The following is a 23,018-nucleotide window of genomic DNA, read 5'->3' as shown; positions in this document are numbered from 1 at the left end:
TTGGCATGGAGATAATTAGAGATAGACGTTCAAAGAAACTCTGTTTATCTCAGAAAGAATATTTGAAGAGAGTACTACAACGTTTTGGCATAGATGACAAGACTAAGCCAGTTAGTACTCCACTTGCTCCCCATTTTAAGCTAAGTACTACTATGTCGCCAATGGATGAAGCTGAACGAGAGTATATGTCAAAGGTACCATACGCAAATGCTGTTGGTAGCTTGATGTATGCAATGGTCTGTACTAGACCTGGCATTTCACAAGCTGTTGGAGTTATTAGTAGATATATGCATAAACCCGAAAAGGAGCATTGGCAAGCTGTGAAGTGGATTCTAGCGGTATATTCATAATACTGTAGATGTTGGGTTAGTTTTTAAGCAGGAAGACAATCAGTCTATAGTTGGATATTGTGACTCAGATTTTGCGGGTGATCTGGACAAACGAAGATCAACTACTGGTTATGTGTTTACTTTTGCAAAGGCACCAGTTAGTTGGAAGTCTACTTTGCAGTCAACAGTTGCTTTGTCTACAACAGAGGCAGAGTATATGGCTATTACAGAGGCTGTGAAGGAGGCAATTTGGCTTCAAGGATTGCTAAAGGAGCTTGGTGTTGAACAAAAAGGTATCACAATTTTTTGTGATAGTCAAAGTGCTATTCAATTAGCGAAGAACCAAGTTTATCATGCAAGGACGAAGCACATTAATGTTCGGTATCATTTCGTACGAGAAATCATAGAAGAAGGTGGAGTCACGATGAAGAAAATTCATACTACAGAGAATCCTGCTGATATGCTGACAAAAGTGGTGACTGCGGTCAAGTTTCAACATTGTTTGGATTTGATCAACATTGTTGAACACTGAAGATTGAAGATGAAGACACAACCAAAATTTGTTATTAAGAGAAAATTGAAGATGTGGAATTTTGCCAAGGTGGAGATTTGTTGAAGTTGTCAAACTCCCACATCAGTTGGGGAGAAAAATTGTTGGGATTTTTCCCTTATAAAAGGAGGCCTAATGTTTAGGATTTAAATACACCTCTCATTTGCCTTCTTATCTTCTTAAGGCATTTGTATCTTCTCTCTTTAGTATTATTGCACTTGTATTTTTGGGGTGGAATAAAATATTGGTTGTGTTCGAGGAAGTAGGCAAAATTGGCCGAACCTCGTAAATTCTGGTGTTCCTTTTATTGTTACTTTATTGTCTTATTTATTATTTGGTTGTTGTCATAATTTTTGGTATAGTAATTGTGACTCATTCACACTATGTACATTTGACTTCCGCAACAGTTTAATGTGAAGTTTAGTTCGTTCTCGAGTTAATAACACGCGCATCAGTGTCACCTAAGACATTGAGTCAGAGACAGGATACAACAGTTCTGGAATTAGGGGCACATAGCACCTGATTTATATAATTCATATCACATGATGTACAGTTTAAATGAATCATCAAGCTGTAACTACAAATTTTCGCTATGTGAACTAATGTTACTCGAATGATCTTCTTTTAACAAAATATACTTACAAATAATTGAATTTGTGACAATTGGCACATGTGGTATCCTTCTAAATGTCCAACACATCGCACCTGTCTCAGTGTTAAGATACCAGTTCGACCCCAATATGTCACATATCTGTGCGAATGTTCAAGTTCATAATTATATTCTTTTACAGAGATTACAAGTTCTCGATCTTCATGGAGGTAATAATTAATTGTGTAAGCAGTCAAATTGATAATATTTGGTGTCACTACATTCAACTGGTCTTTTCTCAGTCTTTTTCAAGTGTTTCCATTGTCTTTCGTTTCATTCTCAGAAGTCTCACGAACCAATGGTATGCCTTTTAGTGCTTTATATATGCATGTTATGGGAAAAAGGTTAAGCCCAAAGCCTGTAAAAATGGGCAAAATATAGTAAAGTGCTTGATGGATCTGAATGAGATAATTAATACTAAGATGCAATCTTTCAATTATAAAAACTTCGCATAACTTTTTTTCCTTTCCTCTTTCTTGGTTTGTTTGCATACAAGATTCAAAAAAGTAATGTTTTGTTGACCAGAATTTGAACTCCATTGATGGCCAACAGATAGTATGCTCCCCTTTTCATATATCAACTTATATTTAGGGCCTACACCTATAAGTTTATAACTAGGGATGAATCATTCATGTGGTTCTCACAGCTGTATTGTTTTTCAGCACATGATATCCACATGAAATTGTTCCTCAAGTTATCCCTCCTCACCCTAGGTGGTCGCGTTATGTACAGCAAGTACGAATTTAGCTTGATATGTGTAGCCTTCTCAACCTGGATATTAGTGGTGGAACAACCTTCAACCAAGTGGTGCCGTTCGATATCGTTTCACAAAATAAAAAGAATAAATCTATGTATAAGGTAGATTGATGCTTGAAAAGTAATGCATAATAAACATACGTCAATATAGACGTGAAGTAGGGGTTTCACTAGCTAGTCAAAACAGTTAAAGACACGTTGGATCGTGTGACCTAACAATAGCTGTCAACCCACAATGGATGGTCGATGGGTGTTGGACCAATGACATACCTATAAGAAAATTGTCTAATCTATAGTGGCATATTCAATATGGAATAGGTAATCATTTGTCAGAATCTTTTCCAGTATAGTTTGAACTTTGAAGTCTCCAAATCCATGATTGGGATATCTATATAGATACTAGATGAAGACAATGCTATATATATATGTATAAAAAAAGTTATTACCTAGATATACTGTGTAAGTTGTTTACCCTAAAATTCGAGTAATAATTAAACTTGTAATGTGGTTTTAAGGATACGTGATTTCACCTAATACCAATTGATTAATTCAGAGATAAGTGATGCAATTAACAAGAATGTAAAACAAATCGATGTTTGAACAGTATCCTTGCGCTGGTGAACCCTCGAGAGTGGTAAAGCAAGAACAGTTAAAGAACAATAATTAAGGAGCGATAAGCTGATGAGCAGAAGAAAGAAATATTATATTGCCTTGATTTGTATGAATGTAAGGTGTTTCAAATGATGGAGGCCCCTCTTTATATACTAGAGGAATCTTAATTCAGGTACAATTCTAATTACAGAAGTAAATCTCATGACTGATACAAATAGCCGCCTTTGATTTGATCCGTTCCGAGATTTTTGCCGCAAACTCCGACTGATTACGGATATTTCGCCTTTCGGTTATTATCTTCCGCCTGAAGCTGGTCATATCTGATCTCGATCTTCGGGGGCCTCGATCTTGACAGGTGCCTCAATCCCCGAACTCGGTGCATGGTCTCCGTGTTCAGGTCTGACCCTCGAAGCAGTTCTCGGAATAATGACAAAATCGGGCAAGCCCGTTTTTACCCGTATATAGATAGTCCCCTCGTTTCTTAGAGTGTAATGAAAAGAAACGAACTGAGTCTTGGACTTCGTACATCAACCAAATGTGACGTCATCCTCGTTATGCAAGCGACGGAGGCAACCGAAGTGTCGCGTCTGCACAGTTCTCAAAGTCATTAATTAGCGTTAGATGATGGACGACCACTGACGCCTTTGAACCGTCATTGCAATATTATAAATAGACCCTCTTCATAATCTTCTCAAACTTTACTTTCAAAACCTTTATTAACCTTCAAAGCTTTCCTACTTTCTTCAAGTTTCTCAATTCTGCAAATTCTTCGGAATCTATTCGCCTGTCCTTTCCCAAAACAATAAGCCTCATCTTCTTCTTTCTCTGAACTCATATAAAAATGACGAAAACATCTAAAATCGTTCCTCAAAAGGAACAAGCCTCTTTATCATGGTCGGCCGGTAATAAAACATCTAAAATCGTTCCTCAAAAGGAACAAGCCTCTTTATCATGGTCGGCCGGTAATAAAACGTCAATGGAGTCACGCATCGAGGAGTGCATTCCTGAGTCGTGCATTCCACGACCCTCGATCGGATGATATTTGCCGAGCTACCTCGATTCACTAAAACACGCTTAACTTGAACTTTATTTAATAAGATAGAGATTACCAGAGCGTCGTTCTGAGGTTAAGAAATTCCTTCTACCTCCTCATCGTTGAATGATACGGTGCCTTCTGGCACATAGTCTCATGTCCGTTTCTCCCTAGTAGTTGATACCTTAGTGCATTTGAACATAGGCCCTTGTGGAATATCGAACCCTCCGACGATCATATGAATTACATGATGCGACTCCTCCTGTTCAATTTTCTTGTTGGCGTCCCTTTCCCTGAAATGATTCTTGGCTCGATCACTTAGGAATTCTCGAAGGTGACCCTCATTGAATAAACGGACTACCTCCTCTCTCAATTGTCTGCAGTATTCCGTTCTGTGACCATGGGTTCCATGGTACTTGCACATTTGATTCGGTTTCCTTTGAGCTGGATCAGTTTGCAGGGGTCTGAGCCATCTAGTATCTTTGATCCGTCCAATGGCCGACACAATACCTGAAGCATCGATGATTAAGTTGTACTCCTATAATCGTGGTGCTTCCTTATGCTCGATGTGTTTATTGAAGCCATTCTTACTCATGAGCCCTCGAGAATTTTGACCTCGATCATTCTTTCGATCATTTCAAATAGGATTATGTCCTGGTCCATTGTTCCTTCAATCTACGGTATATGGTTGGTACCGATCTCTATTCGATCGAGGCTCTCTATCGATGTCTCTTTGAACCCTGCCTTCGGTCCTGTTTGGGTAAACGGAATTGGATGGAGCTCCCAACTGATCATCCTCAACCTTGATCTTCGATTGGTACCGATTATGCACATTGGCCCAGGTCACTGTTGGATATTCAATCAAATTTATGTTTTAGTTGACGTGATGCTGCCGAACTTCGCTCGTTCAAAGTTTGAGTGAAGGCTTGGACTGTCACGCCCCGCAGTATTACGTCGATGTTATGCTCTGCAGTAATATATTACGATGATGTTACCCCCAACAGTATTATATTACGGTGATGTCACGCTTCGCGGTATTAAGTTACAACGATGTTGCACCCTGAAGTATTGTACATTAAATTTATCGTAAGGTAATTAACATCAGTCAAAGTAAAAGATTATTTGGATATTATAAGAATTATGCTATTTCACAAGCGATTGGTAAATTCATGAAGGTGAAAGGGGGAGCACGTAAAAGAAAATGAATTTTGTCCAAGTTTGGCATTTTGGGGTAAAATACGGCCCGAGCTAAAATACCCGGTATTTATGAACTAGTGTCATACGAGGTACCACATTACCATAATAATAAGGTGTATAAGGTATGTGAAAAATAAGTAATATTTTAAGTAAGTGGGAATAATTCTCAATTTTGTGGGTAATTGATTAATTACTAGGTAACAGAATATTACCTAATTAATTGGGAATATATTTGGAAAAAATTAAACCCCACTCCTACCCCTACGTGGTAGCCACCCCTTCTCCAAGAAATGACTCTTAATCTAGTTAATCTAGGTGGCAACATACCTTGATAATTTGAAGACACCTCACTTTTCTATATCATGTATACAAGCACTACAAAAATCCAATGTTCAGCCATTCTTTCAATCAAAATATATTAGGCATCAAGTGATAATCACTACAAGTCCAACATTAAAATAGAACGTTAGCAAGATTTAGACAAAACGTGAATTCTTGCAAATAAAAGAAATCCAATGTAAATTGTTAGCAACGTAAAATTTTGCGGTTCTAAAGGAGTACGGTGCAACCTTTTCCAAGAATATCATACTTCAGGTATGTTAAGACTATCCCTTCTTTCTTTTGGCAAGATCCATACGATACGAACGAAATGTGCAAATGCACAAATTCCATAAATGACTCTATTCATAGAAGTATTAGAGATATCTATGCTCTTGAATTTCCATGTGTCATAATATTTTATCATTTGTTCATGGGTCTCAGAAAAATACAAAAGTTGAAACGAGCTTACTTTATGATATTACTCAAGGGCAAAATGGTCTTATGACATTTCGAAAGATTTTATTAACGTACGTTTCATGCATTGCATTCATGTACATTGACTCGTGACCAGATGATGTTATATATATATATATATATACTCAAGGGCAAAATGGTATTATTCAAGGGCAAAATAGTCTTATGACATTTCGAAAGATTTTATTAACGTACTTTTCATGCATTGCATTCATGTACACTGACTCGTGACCAGATGGTGTTATATACGCGTATATATATATATATATATATACTCAAGGGCAAAATGGTATTACTCAAGGGTTGAGTCATGTACTCCATATTTCTTCCATGTCTGTTATGTACTTATTTATGTGCCTTACATACTCGGTACATTTTTCGTACTAATGTCCCTTTTGCCTGGGGACGCTGCATTTCATGCCCGCAGGTTCCGATAGATAGGTCGAGAGCCCTCCAAGTAGGCTATTAGCTCATCGGAAGATGTTGGTGCGCTCAATTTGCTTCGGAGTTGCTTGTTTGATTAGTATGATTTAGACGTGTATTGTTTGGTATGGCGGGACTCTATCCCGATCTTTATGATATTTATGTACTCTTAGAGGCTTGTAGACTTATGTCGTGCATGCGAAAGATTGTACGGCCTTGTCGGCGTATGTTTTGAGTTTATAAATGATTATGTTGGTCGCTCGTATGTCACGTGTATATGATGATGTAACAAGAAAGATACGTTACGTTGGTACTCGGTTGAGTATGGTACTGGGTGCCCGTCGCGGCCCATCAGTTTGGGTCGTGACAAAAGTGGTATCAGAGCAGTTCTGTCCTAAGAAGTCTACAAGCCGTGTCTAGTAGAGTCTTATTTATAGGTGTGTCGTGCACCACACTTATAAGCAGGAGGCTACATGGCATTTAGGACTGACACTCTTTCTTCTTACTCTAGATCGTGTGGTAGAGCTCGCTTATAAGAATTCAAATTCCGAACTTCTATTTTTATTCGTAATAAGATGATGCCTACGTTCAGAAAGATGATCGATAAGAGATATAGCTGTGGAAGGGTTGAATTAGAGGAACTCGACTTTGTATCATACTTATGATAAGTAAATGTGAGGTCTTTAGAAAATCATGAGTGTACTGAAAGGTGTAAGCCTCTTGATAAGGAACCTTAAAGCAAGAATATTTATCCATCTTTATGGTGAAAGACAATGCTTTCAAGAAGTAAAAGAAGCAAGGTAAAGAAGGGTACGAGGCGCCCAGTTAATGAATATTATCAGTATTACAGTTCCGGCAGAAAAATATAAGCATTAAGAGTTACCCTCAACAGTAATAGAGGTATGTACAATTGGCCGTACCTATCTCAGTTATGCCATATGGGGGCTAACAAGTGTAGTTTAAGAAAAGGACGGAACATCAGGACCTGACTGGGATTAGAGAAAACCAAAATGGTGAGTGGATTTTTTGTGTTAATTGACATTTCCGAAGGATATTGCTAGTGTGCTAGTAGATCTCCTTGTGAGACACCTAGATGGTCCACCCTAAAATATTAAAGCTAGATATGAATACTGGAAGCCTTGAAGGAATAAATATTACCTTAGTATGGCTCCCACCCCCCAGTAAAGAAAGACTGTTAGGCAATTGAAAGAGCCAATGGATGGAGCAAGGGGAGCAAAAAGCAAAAGAATATTTTGTTCGAGTTTTCAGAGTAAAGCAGTAGACATAGATAATTAGCGGGAGATAAGAAGAGAGTTAATGAAGCATTGTGAGTAAGATGTGATACACAGATGATAACGGTAGGTAAAAAAATGATGATAGTATTACAGAGTTTACAGTCAAATGAAGGAAAAGACAAAAGATGACAGGCCTTAAGACAATAAAAGAATTGTGTACGGCGAATTCGGGGGCCTGATTTCCCTGTCATAAGATCGTCTCGCGGTCATGCTCCTCGAAGCTCGAATCCAAGGTTGAGACTCACCCTCGGGGGTAGTCAGGTACCAGCCCGGAGGGCATTGCGTCCCAACGACTAGACCAGGATATAGCAGGCGAGAGGGGAGTTCCCAAGGCTCATAACTTAATCTGACAGGGCTGACCTATCCGGGGCCTATCTCAAGATGTCATGTCCAGTCGTCCTATCTCCATGTCTTTACAGTTAACACATTTTGTACTATAACGGGATTCCCCTCCTATATGAAAGGGATCCCCATCACTTTGTAGAGCCCGGCTGCCATTGCTCCAACATTTCTACACAAGATCAATAATCTCTCTCTCTCTCTCTCTCTCTCTCTCTCTTTTCTCTCTAACCCATTTGCCCGAGGCCACTCTTAGCATTTATTGTTTTCATACTTATTCTTCATTTATTGCTTGGTATTGGCCATAAAGTGTCTTCTTTAATTATATTCTAATTGTTATCCCTTCCCCGGCTACCCTCGATAGCTCAAGCTCGAGCCGGATATCGACCCCAAGGCCCCTCATCGACTAGTCCGAAGCCCGGGCGGCAAGACCCTCGGTTTGATTACTGCCCCGTTTTAGCTTGTGTCTCTTTGTTAAACTTCATACTCTTAGCATCAACTGCTCTTACAACTAACATAAAAATAGATCACGTATTTTTAGAGTCTCATTTATAAATTTAATTATTGTTACCATTTTCACGATAAACAGTTTGGCGCCCACCGTAGGGCTAAAAATAATAGTGATTATTTTCTTGCTGGTTTCATTGCAAAAATGCAAGTTATTTTTCACACTTTTTCTGGTCCAAGATCTTCGATTTCAGGATAGAGCGCCAAGTTCAGTGAGCAAAATGGAAAACCGGAACTTTAAAAACAACAGAGAGAAGGACACTACTGCCCCAGATATCGATACACTACCGATTTCAACCCAGATGGAAGGGAAGGTCCTCCAACATGACGTCCACATGATTATGGGGGGAACCAACGTTCCCCAAGGACCCATGTTCAAACGAACAAGAACGTCCACTACGGAAGGAGGACCAATCCGAAACCGCGTGCCCGAAGATACCCTCGTATTCAGCGAGGAGGACCTCGAGGCCATGATGGAACCGCACAACGACGTCCTAGTGATCTCGTTTCTCTTAAACAATACCAGGATAAAGCGCGTGCTCGTAGATCCAGGCAGCTCGGCCAACATAATTAGATCAGAAGTAATAGAACAGCTGGGGCCGCTCAATCAAGGCATTCTCGTCCCTCGAATCCTCCACGGCTTCAATATAACCGGTGAAGTAACGAAAAGAGAGATCACCCTCCCGATCGACACGTTTGGCGCGATCAAGAACACCGACTTTCAGGTCATCGACGGCGACATGAGGTACAACGCCCTACTCGGTAGGCCTTGGATACACAGTATAAAGGCAGTGCCCTCAACCTTGCACCCGGTGATAAGGTTTCCCATGAGGAATGGCATCACGACCATACATGGAGAACATCGGGTAGTGAAGGAAATGTTCGCGGTCCACTATGAGGCATCAACCCCCACATGCCCGGTCTTAAGCGAGGAAAGAAGCGTACAGACCCTCGAAGGCGACAAGGAAGATTTCCTCGCCCCCAAACCTTCGTCGCCCGCCAGGAATCGGATGCGACCAAATCAACAGTCGAAGAGCTGGAGTAGACCATTTTAATCGAGCACCTCCCGGATCATAAGGTATACTTGGGAACGGGGTTGACCCCCAAACTCAGGACAAGGTTTATTCAATTTCTTAGTAACAATATCGACTATTTCGCCTGGTCCCACCTAGATATGACAGGAATCCCGCCAGAAATAACCTCCCACAGGCTGAGCATTGATCCCAAATTCAAACCCGTAAAACAAAAAAGAAGATCGCAGTCCAAGGAAAAACATGTGTTTATCAAAGAGGAGGTAGCGAAACTTCTTAAAATCGAACCATTAGAGAGGTAAAGTATCCCGAATGGCTGGCTAACGTAGTAGCGCCCAAAAAGGGAAACAAGCTAAGAATGTGCGTGGATTATAAAGATTTGAATAAAGCGTGCCCCAAAGATTCCTTCCTGTTGCCTAATATAGATCGTCTGATCGATGCTACAACCGGCCACGAGACCCTCACTTTTCTCGATGCCTACTCGAGGTATAATCAAATCTAGATGAACCCCGAGGACAGGGAAAAAACCTCTTTCACCACAAAGTAGGGTACATATTGATATAACGTAATGCCCTTCGAGCTAAAAAATGCAGGAGTAACATACCAGTGCCTTGTTAATAAAATGTTCGAGCATCAAGTAGGTAAATTAATAGAAGTATATATTAATGATATGCTAGTAAATCCCTACGCGCATGAGGACCATTTGACCCATTTGTAGGAAACTTTCAACATCCTCAGAAGTTACAACATGAAGCTCAACCCCGAGAAGTGTGCCTTCGGAGTAGGTTCAGGCAAATTCCTGGGTTTCATGGTTTCAAACAGGGGGATCGAAATCAATTCTTACAAGATAAAGGCCATCGAAGAGATCACGGTGATGAACAATGTAAAAGCCGTCCAATGGTTAACAGGGCGGATAGCGGCCCTAGGCAGATTCATATCAAGGTCATTAGACAAAAGTCACCATTTCTTCTCCCTACTTAAAAGAATGAGAAACTTCGAATGGACTCCAGAATGCCAACACGCCCTGGAAGAACTGAAACGATACCTGACTAGCCCGCCCCTTCTGCACACACCCAAGGAGGATGAAACGTTATACCTATACCTGGCCATGTCTGAAATAGCGGTAAGTGGCGTACTAGTTCGAGAGGAGCAAGGTACACAATTTCCTGTTTATTATGTAAGCCGAACCTTGGGGGATGCCGAAACTCGGTATCCCTATATAGAAAAATTGGCTCTCACGCTGATAAGCGCCTCGCGCAAGCTGAAGCCTTATTTTCAGTGTCACCGTATTTGTGTTCTATCAACTCATCCCCTATGGAGAATACTGCATAAACCTGAGTTATCGGGTCGATTGGCCAAATGGGCCATCGAACTCGGAGGGTATGATATCGAGTATCAACCTCTAACGGCCAACAAGTCCCAAATCCTGGCAGACTTCGTGGCCGATTTCTCACCATCCCTCGTGCCCGAGGTAGAGAAGGAACTTATATTGAATTTGGGCACGTCCTCCGGGTAATGGACCCTGTTCACAGATGGTGCCATAAAACATAAGAGGATCCGGGCTCGGTATATTCCTAAAGCCACCCGTTGGCGGCATAATCAGACAATCCATAAAAACTGCAAAACTGACTAACAATGATGCCGAGTATGAGGCTATGATTGCAGGTTTAGAATTGGCCAAAAGTTTGGGGGCCGCGATTGTCGAGGAAAAATGTGATTCGCTCCTCGCAGTAAGCCAAGTGAACGAAAGCTACGAAGCTCGAGAGGATAGGATGCAGAGGTGCTTGGACAAAATCCAAGTCACATTACGTCGCTTCAAAGAATGGACTTTAGTCCATGTACCCCGAGAGCAGAACAGTGAGGCCGATGCCCTCGCGAATCTGGGATCTTCTGCTGAAGAAGAAGACCAGCTCCCCAGAGCTTTCGTCCAATTGTTCAAATTAGTGGTTGAGGAAGGTCACGCAGAGATTATCTCCACCAGTCTGACATGGGATTGGAGAAATAAATACGTTGTTTATCTAAAGGACGGGAAGCTACCCGCAGATCCAAAAGAATCGAGGGCCCTGTGAACCAAACCATCCCGGTTCTCGCTCGACAAAAATAGGACTCTGTACAGGAGAACTTTCAACCCCCCCCCCCGGGCGGTATGCTTGGGACGGGGCAACACAGATTATATGCTCCAAGAGATCCACGAGGGCACCTGCGAAAATCATTCCGGGGCCAATTCCTTAGTCTGAAAGGTGATCAGAGCGGGATACTATTGGGACAACATGGAAAAAGACGCCAGAGAATTCGTCCAAAAATGCGACAAGTGCTAGAGGTTCGCTCCCACGATCCACCAACCCAACGAGCAACTACATTCCGTTTTATCACCATGGCCATTCATGAAATGGGGAATGGACATCGTCGGCCCTTTGCCGACGGCACCAGGTAAGGCTAGATTCATTCTGTTTATGACTGATTACTTTTCAAAATGGGTGGAAGCGCAGGCTTTCGAGAAAATAAGAGAGAAGGAATTCATCAATTTTATATGGGATCACATCATATGCCAGTTCGAAATTCCATCCGAAATAACATGCGATAGCGGGATGCAGTTCATCGGGAACAAGGTAACACAGTTCCTTGAAGACAACAAAATCAAGAGAATCCTGTCAATGCCTTATCATCCGTGTCAAACGGCTATGCCGAATCTACGAATAAAACCATCATTCAGGACTTGAAAAAGAAACTGGAGAGTGCTAAGGGAAAATGGAGAGAAACACTGCCCGAGGTGCTATGGGCGTACCGAACAACTTCAAAATCGAGCACCGGGGAAACACCTTTCTCTCTAGTATATGGCGCCAAAGCATTGATACCAGTAGAAGCCAGGGAACCGAGCGCCAAATTCTAGCACACTAATGAGGGCTCGAACAACGAGGCCATGACAACGGCCCTCGAGCTGCTCGACGAAAGACGGGAAGCCTTGGTGATTCGGATGGCTGCCTTGAAGCAGAAAATCGAAAGATACTACAACAGAAGAACAAATCTCCGATATTTCGGGATCGGGGACTTGGTCCTAAGGAAGGTTACTCTCAACACCTGAAACCCTAATGAAGGGAAGCTGGGATAGAATTGGGAAGGGCCATACCGTGTCCTCGGGTTAGTTGGCAAAGGATCCTATAAGCTTGGCACCATGGAGGGCGAATAGCTTCCGAACAATTGGAATGTATCGATGCTTAAGCGGTATTACTGCTAGGGCATCCGATCGGGAAATCCCAAAAAGATCTTCGAGCAAACGTCGCACTCTTTTCCTCCGACCGAGTTTTTTTTACCCCGAAACGGGTTTTTGCCGGCAAGGTTTTTAACGAGGCAACGTCCACGCACCTCCTGGAAAGGATTCAACAAGCCTACCAGATTTTCTTCGCAATCAACCCGGTATTGGGAAAGGACAAACGAGGTCCCAATGGGAAATTATGTACTGAACCAAACGGTCAAAGGAGTCGTGCCCGCGCGGGCCGAGCTCACGACAACAAAATAACATGTATTTATGCCAAGCAATTAAATAATATCTTTCAACATCTCGTACTCCAAAAAAGAAAATTTCGGCATGCTCACGGCAAGGATTCCCTCCACCGAATACGTCCCAAAATACTCGGAGACTTAGCGTCAACAATTTGGCACCCGTACGACCTCAGGGTCGGAACTCCGGGCTCAAAAGGCCTCAACGAGGCAATTCCAAACTCACGAATAACGTCCTTCGAGCCTAAGCAAACTTGATGAATCGGAAACTGTCGTCAAACGCCATACACTGGAAAACCCGAGGCCGTAAGACTCCAAGCAGGCAGACTCGGTCCAGCCAGATCTATTTTACATAGCAGCAAAAATTGTAAGACCTCAATTGGCATGACAAACTGTAAGACCTCAACAGGAATGACAAACTGTAAGGCCTCAACAGGCATGAAAATTTTGTAAGACCTTACTACAGGCATAAAACTCAATCCCGAAGTTTAGGTTATATGTCACATTTGTAAGACTCTCGAAAGGGCATACCCTCGATGTAGACGCCTAAACTATCACTCAGGATCAAAATGGCTCCGGCCAAACACATATGACTATGGTCAAAATGGCTGCACCAACCAAATTAACGTGACTCGAGGACGCCCAATTTTTGCTAACAAAATCGCAGGCCATTACTTCAAATCTACTTCGAAAAGAATCGGTTAAAATAGGCTACCCTCAACATACAAACGAGCTTCGACCATGTCATCTCCAAATCACAAGGCTTTGAGCTACTCAGCCTACGAGCTAAACCTTTCGAGGTGCTCGAACATCGCCGCTAACGACTTGAAATCGAGGTTCTTCCAAAACCGATGATGGTTCAGGCACAATTATTTCAAAAAGACCTTAACGAGAGGAAAACAAAGCCTACAATATGCCCACGGTCAAAACTGTAAGAGCTATTGTTGCCAGCCAAATGAGCCTCAGGGCCGCACACTAAAAGGTCACAACGACCAACAACATAAGAGCCACTGTTGCCAGCTTGAAAATTGAAAACTTGAGGATTAAAATGAGCTCGAGTCATAAACCGATTCGGAGACCGGATCCAAAATAGTTAACTATACATGCCTAAGGGCACAGCGTAAGAGCCATCGTCGCTAGCTTAACGAGCCTCAGGGCCACATACCTAAAAGGTCGCTTCTACCCAAGGCATATAAAAGCCATTTTCATCCGCTCATGCAGGCACAAAAGATTGAAGGTAGAGTAGGCTCGAGTCAAAACCTGACACGGAGACTCAACACAAAATAGTTGAGCAAAAGTGTACGAGCCCTAACGGCAGTTTACATTAAAGGTTGCATCAACTAGACACGTGAAAGCTCTGAGCCAACCTCAATAAGCCACAGTGCCATATCACGGGTCTAAGTTTTTTTTACCAATTCTCGCTGAATTCAGGGCAGAAAGGGGAATAAGGGAAACAAAGCCGCAGGATTCACTTTATGCATATGCCAAAATGAAAGTACTTTATGCAAACAGGAAGATCGACAGAAAAAAATAACAAAGATTCTTATCTATTGCCGAACCAGTATATTCAATGGCTCCCCAAGGGTTAAACCCAGGCGATCATGAATCCCCCGACGACCCCTTCTCAAATGACATCCTCTCTCTCCGGGAATCCACCCCCATTTTAAACACCACTCGAGCTGCCTTCCAATGTGCCCCCAACGGTATGCTTTCGGGAATCCGGCCAGGCACGATCCGCGACTCGAGGCAAAATCGTGCTAGCTCCCTCAAACATCCTCTCAACGCAAGAATCCGCAACAAATGCTCCCCCCGTGCGAAGATACAAGCACCTCGGCCTTAGTTTTGTTCCGAAACAATGTGGCTACCAGTTCGGAATGGAGGCCCTTGTACTTTTCAATATCCTTCTTCGCATCCTGAAGCTGACGCTCGATCAAGGTAACATTCCCCTGAAAGTTGTCCCTCTCGGAAGCTATCTCGCTCACGTGCTGACTAAGCTCGGAGATTTCAGCATCTCTGGCCCGAAGCTCCCCTCTCAGTAGGGCTTTCTCCTTCTCAAACTTCACAAATTAAGGCTAAAGAAGTTAAAAACGGTGGAATCTCATAAGGGCTCAAATGATAGTAAAAACATGGGATAAATAACCTGCTCGGTAAAATAGGCTTTCTCGCATTCGCGATGGCTCACCTCATCCTGATACTGGGTGAGAGCCTGGTTATAAAACACTTTAGCCTGAAACCACATAAAGAGACAAGTTAGGAGAACGAAGATCGAAACAGCCCGGAACGGCGGACAAGGTTAGCAAAAGTTACCTGCTTGCAAAGTCTGCCTATCTCGCCAAAAATGAATGCATCATCAACCTCGGAACTACCCTTGAGAATGGTCGCCGGCCTCTCGAGTGCATCCACGCCTTTGATTAGTGCTCCTGCCTCAGGAGGCTCCTCGCGAGGGACATCTTGCGATTTGTGGGATGGAAGGATCTCTCCCTGAGGAGAATCGACAACAATCAACGGGTTAGCAGGATCAGCCAAAATCTCCGTCCCTTGTTCACCCTGGATCCCAGATCGAGGCCCCTCCGAACTTCCTGCCAAGGGCGTCCCAGCTCGAGATGAACTCCAGCCACTTGCCAACCCGGGGGTAGCGCTCGATACTCCATCCATTGCTTCACCACCACCAAGTTGGGCCACGTCGGCATTAGACTCCGGTCCGGGAGCATCCATTCCCATGGCCCGAGGATCAACCAAGTCTTTAAGCTCTTTGGGGGCTGGTGAGAAGCTTCTTTCTCCCTCACCTTCAGGGTTTCCCGTCACCTCAGAGGTCAGAACTACTGGGTCAACCTTGGAATCTTCCACCATGGCCTTCTTGGGCACCGAAGGCCCAACAAATAAGCTCCCCCGCCTTCTCTTCTCCTCGCCAAGCACTAGAGCCCTCCCTCGTCAAAGGAATTTCCCCCAGACCTATATAGATGCAGAGGTTAAATGCAAAGTATGAAGAAATCTACTAACAGCAAACTACGTAAAAATATGCAGATGCAACAAGGCTCGAGGCTCACCGTGGTCTTTGGCTTCCCACCGAGCTCGGGACAAATCTCGCCACGCTCGTTCGGTATAAGGGCAAATCGAGTATAAACGGCCAACCCAACCCTGGAGATCTGACACCGCAACAAGGTAGATCACTATGGCTGAAAAGGCAAGAAAAGCAGAGTTAGATGCATGGGGAAATATCCTCGAAAAGGAGCAAAGACATCACGTTTACTTATGCCCAATGTTCCACTTCTCAGGGAACGACATCTTTTCCAACGGAATTAGGTCAGACATCCTCACTCGTACAAATCGGCTTACCCTTTCCTCGTCCCTGAACTCCTCGGTGCAGACAAAAGGATCTCGGGGCTCGGCAGCGAAGCTTGATTAAACCTCCACGAAGAACACGAGGACTATACATCCGGATCAGATGGTTGAGGGTGAAGGGCATTTACTCTATCATGTTCAAGTAATGCCTAATCATATAAACCACGCGCCAGAACAAAGGATGAATTTGGCCCAGAAGTACTTGATAACTCCGGCAGAAGTCGAGAATCACGGGGTCGATCGGGGGCGAGGATGGCCCTACCGGCCCCAAGCTAAATGGGTAGATATACATACTCAGAAAGCTAGCTTTATGAGCCGTAATATCTTCCTCCCGAGTGGGAATCTCTGTGAGCACGGTATCCCCCCAGTGATAGTCGGCCCTCATTCTCTTGACATCCGTTATAGAGCTGATATACCGAGTTGCAGGCTCGCAGCACCCTGACTTCGAGGTAGATCTCTCAACCCTGAAATCGGAGGTCATCGCACAGGATCCTGTGATGCATTCCTCAACGTGAGGGGAAGTAGCCACTTCGCCTTGAGAGAAAAACGAAGAGGATGAGCCTGCAACCTCCTGGGAAGCAGAAGTGGAAATTTTCACCATCCTTGGGAGAATATGAAGGAAGAAAAAAGAGTTGCGTTACTGAAAGGGAGCAAGAATGAGGGGAAAACAGACCTTGTTAGGGGTTTTTGGCACGAGATGAGGTCTAGAAAGAAAGAAGGGAGTATTTATAAAAGCACTGTGTGTACATTGAAAGACGCCAACTGCCGCAATCAATGCGGAAAACTGCAGGAACAACGCGCATGGTGCGTCTTGACACCTCATAGCTGTTTGCAAGAACATCGAAGGAAGTAGGAGTTCAGGATCATTTCTTATCGTTTCTTGCCGCGTTCACTCTAAGAAATGCAGAGACTATCTGTGTACGGCGAATCTGGGGGGCCGATTTCCCCATCATAAGGTCGTCTCGCGGTCATGCTCCTCGAAGCTCGAAGCCAAGGTTGAGACTCACCCTTGGAGGTCGTCAGGTACTGGCCCGGAGGTCATTGAGTCCCAACGACTATAGCAGGTTATAGCAGGCAAGAGGGGAGTTCCCAAGGCTCATAGCTTAATCTGACAGGGCTGACCTATCCGGGTCCTATCTCAAGATGTCACGTCCAGCCGTTCTATCTCCATGTCTTTACAGTTAACACATTTTGTACTATAACGGGATTCCCCTCTTATATGAAGGGGATCCTCATCACTTTGTAGAGCCCGGCTGCCATTGCTCCACTCTGAATTAGGGACTGAGTGATTTGATAATAGTCAGCATCATGAGAATTTCATATCGCATTCCGGTAATAATAGGATGGACAACAGAAGAAGACTCATGAGAAATTCAGAGAATGGTCATTCAAGAAGACGCTTCCCTAAAGCAAGCAATGTTAGCAAAGTTAAGCTTAAGGGACTGTATGTACCAGTTACATTAAGTGTCACCCTCACAAGTAAGGAAATTTGTCATCATTGGTACAGAAGGATTGCCGCAAGGCGAGTAAGGATCATTGATATTGAGAAACGACGCCAAAATGAAGAGGTAAAACATCTATATATAGATCCTCATGGCTTTAGCTCTTAGTACACCCTAAAGGGGGAATATGAAGTGATGTGACATTAAGTTAGAATTAAGTGGTTCTAGTGACTATGGAATGGTAAAGGAAGAATGTGATAAATGAAAAAGGAATGAGATGGCACTTATCCAAATCTTATAGATACGCTACGATTCAAGAATATTGTGCAAACACGGCGTCAAGGAGAGGAAGTAAAGGTTCCTGTCCGAGCTGTTATTAATAAATAAGGAGCCAGTGCGAGACGTAAGTTAAGACAAAGGAAATAACCCAATAAAGATTACGAGGGATATTGATATGAGAATGGGCCAACGAGTAGTTAGTAATTGGTCAGGAAGATCTTAGTTGTGGCTAAATAGGGGGTTATAGATGAGTCATCAGATCGCGTGAGATAAACATAGTAGAACCCAACTGTAACACCCCAAACTTTAGACAGAGTCCCACATCGGCAAAACACAAGAGGGATATTGGGTATATAAGTTAACAAGCCTTAGACCCTAGTGACGCGTTTTAAACCCGTGAGGGCCTAGGCCCACAGCGGACAATATCACTAGCAGGTTGCGCTGTTACAGATGGTATCAGAGCCACTCTTGTATCAGCCATGTCGATGTGGGTCAGAGTTCAACTGAGTTTAGGCAAATCCCGGTTAGGTGGGTCAAACCTCAGTGCTGAGTCTAGGCAAATCCCATGCGGTGGGGCAAACCTCAGTGAGGACGCTGAGTCCATAAAAGGGGGTGTATGTAACACCCCAAACTTTAGACAGAGTCCCACATCAGCAAAACACAAGAGGGATGCTGGGTATATAAGTTAACAAGTCTTAGACCCTAGTGACGCATTTTAAACCCGTCAGGTCCTAGGCCCATAGCGGACAATATCACTAGCAGGCTATGCTGTTACACCAACATGGAGAATTCAACCTCAAAGAATATCATTATAATACTTGAGGTATATTCAAACAAAAGTCGGGGTAGTTAAAGGTACCGTATGAGTGTTACGGGAATAAAAGAAAGTGCTATTGGGAAGGTAGTCAAAATATTAGTTCAGAAGCAACCATACAAGTACAAGGGCATGGAAGTAAGCAATTACGGATGATTATAGGCAAGTAAGGACATCAAAAAGGTCCGTAATAAGCTCACAACTTTACGAAAGTTAATGGTTCTCCCTAAGTACTACAACGAAAGACTAGCTGAGGAGATAAGAAGGAAGGCTTCAACCTAAGCACAATTACATAAAGAGGAAATGGTCGTGTAACAACAATCTCGCAATAACATTGTAAGCATTCCAAAGAAAAAGGGCACCTACCGTGGCTAACGAACAGGAAGTAAGAATTAAAAGTAATATTCGAGATCATATGAGTTGTATAAAAACTCTGGCAAGTGTGGGCACTAAGATAGGCTAAGTATGGACGCAACAAGGGGCAGAAAGACCAGGAAAAGTAATAGCTTACGTTGGAAGAAAGCTAAGATGGAACGAAAGAATTATTCGATCAATGATCCTGAGTTAGTATGTTATGGATACATTCAAGATTTTGGAGCATTATCCAGGCAACATATTTGTTAGCAATCATACAGCGATGGAAGACTCCGGTATAAGTTAAAAGAAAGAATTGAGCCAGGGCATAAACAAAGGATTGAATTGTTAGGAGATTGTATCATGGATATTCCATAACGCCTATGAAAGGCTAAGGTAATAACGAATACCATGGGCCACAGATAGGAAGATAGCTTAAGCCTACATAAAGGCTGATAAGAAGGAAGAGGAAACTAAAGAATTATATCACCTAAGTAAATCAGGAGTCTGATTATTAGACCTAGAAAAATTATAGAAGTTGTGCTTGAGAACATGACAGAATCATTCTTAATATCAGATGTTCAAGAGAAATAACACAACAACCATAATCTATAATGGCTCTACAAGGAATCCTGTTAGAAGAAGTACCAACCTCATAAGAAGTCAGTGCAAAGCTCCCACCGGATTGTGTATGTACTAGAGGTGCGAGTATTATAATAGAGCTTCAAGTTATGGACGTGAATTACACCTAGGTAGAAGGGAGGTCATAAAAGAGATAGCAGATACGATGCGAAATTTTAAGGTAGGTAAGGTAAAGGTGAACAACGTATGAGATACTCAAAGGCAGAAGATCGTGAATAGTCCATACTTCGGATAGAAGGCTATAAGCACAGGGATACAATAACCAGGAATGATAGCGGCATCGTCGGTGACATGTCTTCCAGCCTATGGTTTCTAAGTACTGAGATATCTAGTTAAGAGAATAGCGAAAAGTTGGAGACGATGTGATGTCTCACTTGACGTTCAAGAATAACATAAGGAAACTTATGGTGCAAACAAGTTGGAGGAAAGTTTATAAATGGATATGTATAGGTCGCAAGCTAAAGTATAGTAGAGCGACAAAGTTTTAAGGAAACATGAGTAAGGATGAGGAAAGTCAAGTGAAAAGGTGACGAGAATGGATAAGTCTTTAGGATTAAGCCCATGAAAATAAGAAGAGCAGACAGTTTCTCTATGTTATACAAAGCTCACTATAGCCTTAATAAACTCAAAGGAGTCTAAGATTAATAGCATTTAGAAGGAATGAAATGCTGACCTGGTAATAAAATGAGGGTATAATTGTGACAGATAAAAGATGACGTTTGGGTCTTCGTTTGGATAATGATTTGGAAAAAAAGAGAAGAGAAGGAGAAAAGATTTCGCTGGCAGCACGAAATTAGGATACCCGCATAAGGTGAATCACATTGAGACACTTTGAAATACGATTATGTGAATCACTTCGAATATTCCTTGAGGTAACATAAGCCCTAGGAGCAAAGTATTACGTAAGAAGTTTCAAGTTATCAGTGGTATATTATAGATCAATATTGAGGTGAATCAACAATGGATGGACAAAAGTCACAAAGTATGAGATGAGATTAGGCCGTCATTCTAAAGATGAGCAGTAATAAGGAATCATTAAAGGACTTAAAATTATACGTATGGAATAAGCAACGATAGTAAGCTGGGATTTGGTAGCAAACTTCAGCAACGGTAAATTAAAGCAAGATTTATGGTAGTAAATTCATACGGATGGCTAAATGGACCTATGCGATGAGATATAGCAATATTCGTGAATTCAACAAAGTACCAAGCGAAGAACTTCAGTATACTCATATATGCCCAAAGGGACATCTTATCAAACTTTACATATGAAGCCTAGATATTGGACACACTTACAAGGTCAAAATAGTACATGCTGCATGATGAAATGTAGCAACAGTTACGAGATTGGAAGGATTCCGACTACAAGTTGTGGTGTGAGAAGGAGGCTTAAGGGGGGAATGCCCTGGACTTTGGACTTATTCACAGAACAGTCGCCTAGATAGCAAGAGAAGTTCTAAAATATTCGGAAGATATAAGTTATGAAAATGATAAGTGCATCAGTCAACATTCGAGGACGAATGTTCCAAAGGGGAGAATAATGTTACGCCCTGCAGTATTACGTTGATGTTATGTTCTGTAGTAATATATTACGATAATGTTACCCCCAACAGCATTACATTACGGTGATATCACGCTTTGCAGTATTAAGTTACGACGATGTTGCACCATGAAGTATTGTACGTTAAATTTGTCGTAAGGTAATTGACATCAGTCCAAGTAAAAGATTATTTGGAGATTATAAGAATTATGCTATTTCACAAGCGATTGGTAAATTCATAAAGGTGAAAGGGGGAGCAAGTCAAAGAAAATGAATTGTGTCCAAGTTTGACATTTTGGGGTAAAATACGGCCCGAGCTAAAATACCCGGTATTTATGGACTAGTGTCATATGAGGTACTACATGACCATAATAGTTAGGTGTATAAGATATATGAAAAGTGAGTAATATTTTAAGTGGGAATAATTCTCAATTTTGCAGGTAATTGATTAATTACCGGATAACGGGACTTTACCTAATTAATTGGGGATATATTTGGATAAGATTAAACCCCACTCCCACCCCCACGTGGCAGCCACCTCTTCTCCAAGAAATGACTCTTAATCTAGTTAATCTAGGTGGCAACATACCTTGATAATTTGAAGACACCTCACTTTTCTATATCCTGTATACAAGCACTACAAAAATCCAATGTTCAGCCATTCTTTTAATCAAAATATATTAGGCATCAAGTGATAATCACTACAAGTCCAACATTAAAACAGAACGTTAGCAAGATTTAGAAAAAACGTGAATTCTTGCAAATAAAAGAAATCCAACATAAATTGTTAGCAATGTAAAATTTTACGGTTCTAAAGGAGTACGGTGCAATCTTTTTCAAGAACATCATACGGATTTTTCCCCCTACTTCAGGTATGTTAAGGCTATCCTTTCTTTCTTTTGGCATGATCTATACGATACGAACGAAACGTGCAAATGCACAAATTCCATAAATGTCTCTATTCATAGAAGTATTAGAGATATTTATATTCTTGAATTTTCATGTGTCATAATATTTTATCATCTGTTCATGGGTCTCAGAAAAATACGAAAGTTGAAACGAGCTCACTTTATGATATTACTCAAGGGCAAATGGTCTTATGACATTTCGAAAGATTTTATTAACGTACTTTTCATGCATTGCATTCATGTACATTGACGTGTGACCAGATGATGTTATATACGCGTATATATGTATGTATATATATGTATATGGGATATGAGAAAGGTTATGGCGTTATATACGCACCACCACCTGATCAGCTGGTATACGTTGATGATTTTGCCTACAGTGGCCAAGTTGAATTGATGGGAGGCCCTCAGAGGCTGATGATGTTATGAAATATGTGCCTATGCACGACATGACATTCATACGCATATGCATGATACTATAATTACTTCATGATTTACAAAGTTATTTAGACTTACAGGTTGCGTCATGTACTCCATATTTCTTCTATGTCTGTTATGTACTTATTTATGTGCCTTACATACTCAGTACATTTTTCGTACTGACTTCCCTTTTGCCTGGGGACACTGTGTTTCATGCCCGTAGGTCCCGATAGACTGGTCGAGAACCCTCCAAGTAGGCT

Source organism: Nicotiana sylvestris, chromosome 6 (genome assembly GCF_000393655.2).
Source record: "Nicotiana sylvestris chromosome 6, ASM39365v2, whole genome shotgun sequence".
NCBI lineage: Eukaryota > Viridiplantae > Streptophyta > Magnoliopsida > Solanales > Solanaceae > Nicotiana > Nicotiana sylvestris.
The sequence above is the reverse complement of the archived record's forward strand: the minus strand, read 5'-3'. Positions refer to the sequence as shown.